Consider the following 6,445-nt stretch of genomic DNA (forward strand, 5'->3'; position numbering starts at 1 on the left):
CCAGCAGTCTATACAGGTATATTCTGTAACAGCAGACTGAGAAGTTTCACAAGTGAAAATAAAGAAAAAACCTATTAGAAAGAGGATTGGCTGGTATGAAGGAAGTAATTAATACTAAGGGATATGAGGCATCTGCATATTTAGTATAGCACTAAAGTCAGGAAGATGAGTTCAAATCTTCCTTCAGATGTTTACTATCTACGTGACCCTGAACAAATACCTTATCTTCTCCAAGCCTCAGTCTCTTTACCTGTCAAATGGACTCAGTGACTTCTAAGGTCCCTTCTAATTTTAAATCTATGATCCTATGAATGTGGATTAAATCTGTCAGGTCAGAAGTATCCTCTTCATATATAAAGGATGACATATTTCATGCATCAGTATTTGGTCATAGAATATTGACAGTGAATAACATAATCACATATAATGTCAAATAGAAATCTCTATTATGGCACTATACACGAAGGCTGAATAGGAGCACATCAGCTCTGTGAGCTCCTTTATAGAAAGCGAATCCATATACTCCTCAGACATTAGCAAAAATAGGCATACCACAGGAAGACTAGGGAAAGACATAGGGAGGACACACCAGAGGTCTTTTATATATTGCACATTTATATATTGCTTTAAGGTTTGTAAAGGATTTTACAAATATTATCTCATTTTATCCTCAAAACAATCCTGGGAGGTAGGTACTCTTAGTACTCTCATTTTACAGATGAAGAAACTGAGACAGGTAGAAGTTAAGTGACTTGCCCAGGGTCACACAGCCAGTTAGTGTCTGAGGCCAGATTTGAACTCAGATTTTCCTGACTCCAGGTCCAATAGTCTCTCCACAGAGCCACTTAGCTGCCGAAGTCTTATGTTTTTGGTTCACAGATTACAAACTGTGTGTTTATGTATCTTTAACTTCTAATACTGCTGTGAATCAGCCCATGGCTTAAATACAGTCTCTGTAAACCTGAAGGCTTCCTTTTCTTTAGATACTCTGGTCCATTGAGTTCAACCATCTAAATCTTTTAAGAGAAAGTCTGGGACTTCATGAGCCGACTCCACAATCTTTCCATCGCCACTTTCACCTCCTTGTTTCTGAATGTGTAGATGGTTGGATTCAGAAAAGGCGTGATCACTGAGTCAAATATGGCAAGAAATTTGTCCAGTGACAATGTAGGGAATGGCCACACATAGACAAAGATGCATGGACCAAAAAACAAGATCACTACGGTGATATGAGCTGACAGTGTTGAGAGAGCCTTAGATGACCCACCAGAAGAGTGCTGTCGGACTGTGGCTAGAATGATGATGTAGGAGACGATCAAAATGAAGAAGGCACCAAGAGAGATAAACCCACTGTTGGAGGTGACTAAGAACTGTAGCTTATAGGTATCTGTGCAGGCAAGTTTTATGAACCGAGGAAGGTCACAATAAAAACTATCTACTTTGTTGGGACCGCAGAAGGGCAACTTTATCACAAAGGCTAATTGAATCAATGAATGGATGAGGCCAATCATCCAGCCAGATATCAGAATACCAATGCAAATTCTCAGGTTCATAATGGTCAAGTAGTGAAGAGGTTTACATATTGCAATATAACGGTCAAAGGCCATAGCTATGAGGAGCACCATCTCTACACCACCTATGCAATGAATAAAGAAGATCTGAGAAACACAACCTCCAAAGGAGATCAATTTGTGCTTCTTAAAAAGGTCACAAATCATTTTGGGGGTCACAATGCAGGAATCAATCATGTCAATGAAAGAGAGATTGGCCAGCAGGAAGTACATGGGGGAGTGTAGATGAGGCTCATAGATCACTGTGAGAACAATGAGGAAGTTACCCAGCATGCTTGCCATATAAAGTACAGAAGAAAACAGAAAGAAAAAGCTGCAGTCCCCAAGAATTGGTGAGTCCCATTAACACAAACTCATAAACCACAGAGCTATTGTCTCCATCCATTGACTCAGTCGGCAGAGCCAACTCTGAAGTTGCCTAAAGGAAAGAGAAAGAAAAGAGAATCAGAAATATGGACACTAAGTGGGGATTCTAAATGGAGGAGATATGGTTGTGCCTTGCAAAACAAATATTGGACTAGTGAATATTTGTCAATACTATAATCAGAGCAGATTTATTTTGCAATTAATGGTTTATAAAGCACTTTTACATGATTATCTCATTTGATCCTCACAACAACTCTAACATACTACAATCCCCATTTTACAGATGAGAAAAATGAGGCTCAGAGAGGTTACTTGGTTTTCTCAAAGTCCCACAGATCTTCAGTGTTGTAAGGAAGATTTGAACTGAGGTTATATCCTGACACTAGTACTCTTCACATCAAACCTGCCTCTCAACAAATGGAACTCAACTCACTGGTCCCAAGCACATCGTCCTTACTATACCCACTACCACCTGATCATACTCCTCAACTACTCCATGCCACTGGACAATAGGAACTTACCTCTCTGCTTGTGACCAAGTTACTGCATGACAATTACCATGAATGCCATCATTAAAAGTCATGGCTGACACCCATAGAGCAAAGCATAAAAACTACATGGGTTCATCCATTTATGGACTGTTAGAGCTAGAACGGACCTTCTAATTCATCTAATCCAACCTATACAGTTTACAGATAAGGAGACTGATATTCAGAGAGTTTATCGGCAAAAACTTGTTATAATGTACTTATATCTTAACTTACCTTATAATATGATACAAAGGGATCCCATTATGCTTATTAAACTTACTTTTTTTTTGCAAGTAATTGTCCAGATGTTCTTTCTGTCTCAGTATTTTTTGTGCCATATTTATTTGGCCTGACTTGAATAAATAGTTGTCTAAAACCATATTAGGGAGAGTATTCCTTTCAAATTTGAAATCCTCTGTGTTTAATCTATTGGCACTAAAACTGAGTATTCCTATTTATGGAAGAGTACTTCAGCACTTGGTTTTGAGCAAGTAAAGCTCTCAGTGGAAGATGTCTGTACATGTTGGTCACTGACTCACTGTAAAGCATAAAGTGGTTGCCAGAGGTCCTTATGCCTGTCTTCTTCCCAGATTTTTCTGAAACATGGATGAAGTAGGAATGGTCAATATCTAATCAAGGAGAGGTAATGTGGCTGTAATACTAAATCTGTAGTCAGGAAGACATAGATTTTAATCTTACCTCTGAACCTTAATATCTATGTGACCATAAATAAGTAAGACATAACCCCTGAGTCTCAGATTCCTTATCTGAAAAATAGGGATAATAGCATTTACATCACAGAGTTCTTTGGAGACTGAAATAAGATAGCACAGAAACCATCAGAGACAGAAGATAGAGACTAGACCTGTGATTTCATTGGTACTGGAGCTCTAAGTGAAGAAACTCCCTCTATCAATAAAGCAAGCACTATCTCTATAATTTGAAGTTTAGAGAATTGCGTAGAATACTCAGAGTTTAAATGACTTGCTGAAGATCACACCATCAGTATGTGGCAGAGGAGGGACTTGAACCCACATCTTCTTGGCTCAGAAACCAGCTCACTAGCCATTAGACCATGCTGCATCTAATATATCCTGACTACTCTTGCCCCACTACTACTCAAGTGTTGTATAAATGTCAGCTATTTTTGTTATATGTTACGGTATATTGTTATAAAGGTGTGTCCTCCAGGTTGAAGAACGGTTTGGCATCTACCATACCTTTATTACATACTGTTTCTACCCCACCACCATTCAAATGCTGGACAAATGTCAGCTCTTCTTAAAGTAACTAGGGATGTATTTTCTAGGCTGGAGACCTGAAAGAATCCAGAGCAAACATGAAAAATAGTGGACCAAACCAGGGGTGTCAAATGTGCAGCCCACTGGCCCCCCAAATTCCACTGTTCAAAATAAAATTAAAATGTAATTGGGAAATGTCTAACAAAACAAACGAAGTGCAACATAGATTAATTTATGGTTTTCTAAGTCAATATGCAGTTGACAAAGAGTGTTTCTATTTAACAACACTGGACCCAAAAACTTGAGACACAAAGAAAGGAAAAATGTTAAGTCTCAACAGAGAATCTAAAACAGATGAAAACAAGATACTAACGGACCAAGGAAGTTGGGGACAGAGACTGAAAGACACCTTGTGTAGCAAAGAAAGAGAGCCAAAGTAAGGAAAAGGGAAGAAAGGAAATGTGACAGAAAGTAGTAGGAGAAAGAGAGAAAAGGATTAAGTGAAGTCAGAGGCGAAAATATGGATGTGCTACATAGAAAATCAGTAAAGCAGAAATTAATACTACTCTCAGTGTTTGGTATATAGTAGGAACTTAAGAAATTCTTTTTAATTCATTCAGGAGTATGAAGGTCTGAATTTCAAGTTCACAATAAAGCCTGAAACAATTTTTGTTGTTGTTCAATTGTGTCTGAGTCTTCATGATCCCAGTTAGGGTTTACTTGGCAAAGATACTGAAATGATTTGCCATTTCGTTTTACAGATCATGGAACTAAAACAAACAGGGTTAAAAGACTTGCCCAAGGTCACAAAGCTAGGCCAGATTTGAACTCAGAAAGATGAGTCTTCCTGACTCCAGGCCTGGAACTCTATCCGCTGCACCACTTAGCTGCCCTGTGAAAGCCTAAAACTAAGGAAGTTTTAACACATAATAGAAAGAAAAGTCCTCTGAAATCTTCTGAAATTCTCTAGCACTTATTCTCTCATTTGGTCAATCACTACCAATGGCTTTATGCCATAGTAATAGCCTTTTGTGCCATGTTATCTTCTTATGTCCTGTCACCCCAGTAAGACTTCTCATAGATCTTCGAGGGTTGGGATTGTGTCCTTCTGCCTCCTCCAATATTAGCATTGTATTGTCCACATTATGAAGGAATATCTGGATTAGTAAAAATAGAGGTAAAGAAGGATTAAAGATGAGGAAGGAATAGCAAATACAGTCAGAATCAGAGAAGAGGGAGATGTATAGATGGTAAAGGATGATATAAATTCAAATGTCATCTCTCTCACCTGTTCTGTCACAACACAAAAGGCAGCAGCATGTTAAATGGTAGACAAGCTCAGAAAATTTAATCTCTTTCCTTACAGTATTTTTACCACCACAAGTTGCAGATTTTCAGAGGGCAGATCCAATTTCAAGTATTCTACCCTATTCACAAATTTAAAACCAAGTATTTATCAGATATGTGTCCTAATTTGGGCATTAGGAAAATATTGTCCTCATAACTACAATACTCTAACCCCACTCTCAAGAAAGAGAAAGCATCATTTGTAGCCATTCTACTGTAGAAAAAGTTGCCAATTAACAGCATTGGTTTAGTGACCAAGTAAAGCTTTGGAGATATAACAATAGCCGTCTCATGATTGGCATGGCCTGGGATTTGTGTCATAATATTATATTGGTTTTCCCAAAGGTCAAAATGTTAAAACGTTGCTAGGCAATGAACAGAAAAGGAGAGAGGGTGGAGAGCAGTGGCCCCTATAGGCTGGGTGATTTCATGCCCTGGTTGAAGAGAGAAGGAGTTAGCTCATGTGATGTTAAATTAACCCTTGGAAATTGATGACTTGGGGGATCTGCTAAACTAATTGAGATATAAATTGAAAAAAGTGGCCCAAGACTCTTAATGGACATGAGGCAGCTAAGAAGTGGTATAAGGGGAGAATTTCCAGGGCCCAGTAGGTTACCAATTCTTAGTAACTAATAAAGATTAAGTAAAGCCTTCAGACTTCCACATTCTAGGGACCAAAGCTCTCACTGAATGCATAAACCTCAAGGATATTACTCCCTTCAAAGTCAACCAACCCTCAGGAACACAGGTTGCAATTCTAAAATAATAGGGCATCCTTCACTGAAAATAAGCAGCCAAATCTCCAAACACACCACTTACCCAATCTAATCTCATTATTTAAAACCTTGGGAAAAGAGGGAATGTATCCATGGGGGATCAGAATTCCTGACCCTGCAAAGAAAATGAGGAGTGAATACTTTGAATTAACAGTTGAGGTTTGTAAACTTTTTCATATTCTTGGGAATATGATGAAAGAAAGAAAGAAAGAAAGAAAGAAAGAAAGAAAGAAAGAAAGAAAGAAAGAAAGAAAGAAAGAAAGAAAGAAAGGAAGGAAGGAAGGAAGGAAGGAAGGAAGGAAGGAAGGAAGGAAGGAAGGAAGGAAGGAAGGAAGGGAAGAAAGGAAGGAAGGAAGAAAGGAAGGAAGGAAGAAAGGAAGGAAGGAAGGAAGGAAGGAAGGAAGGAAGGAAGAAGAGGAAGGAAGAAGAGGAAGGAAAGAAGGAAAAGAGGGAAGGAGGGAGGAAGAAAATAAAAAGGAAAGGAAGGAAGAAAAGGAAGCAGAGGAAAAAGAGAGAGAGGAGGAAAGAAGGGAAGGAGGGAGGAAGGAAAGAATGAAGGGAGAGAGGGAGGGAAAGAGGAAAGGAGAAAAGGAAATAAAGGCAGGTGAAAAGGA

General features: G+C 38.7%; 1 pseudogene; it reads right to left on the reverse strand.

Moving 5' to 3' along the window:
• Positions 1–1,019: 1,019 nt before the first annotated feature.
• On the reverse strand, positions 1,020–1,959 carry LOC110219953 (olfactory receptor 4F3/4F16/4F29-like; annotated as a pseudogene).
• Between the last annotated feature and the right edge of the window lie 4,486 nt (positions 1,960–6,445).

The sequence above is a fragment of the Phascolarctos cinereus genome, unplaced genomic scaffold, assembly GCF_003287225.1.
Source record: "Phascolarctos cinereus isolate Bilbo 61053 unplaced genomic scaffold, phaCin_HiC Scaffold_3;HRSCAF=262, whole genome shotgun sequence".
In the NCBI taxonomy this organism is placed as follows: domain Eukaryota; kingdom Metazoa; phylum Chordata; class Mammalia; order Diprotodontia; family Phascolarctidae; genus Phascolarctos; species Phascolarctos cinereus.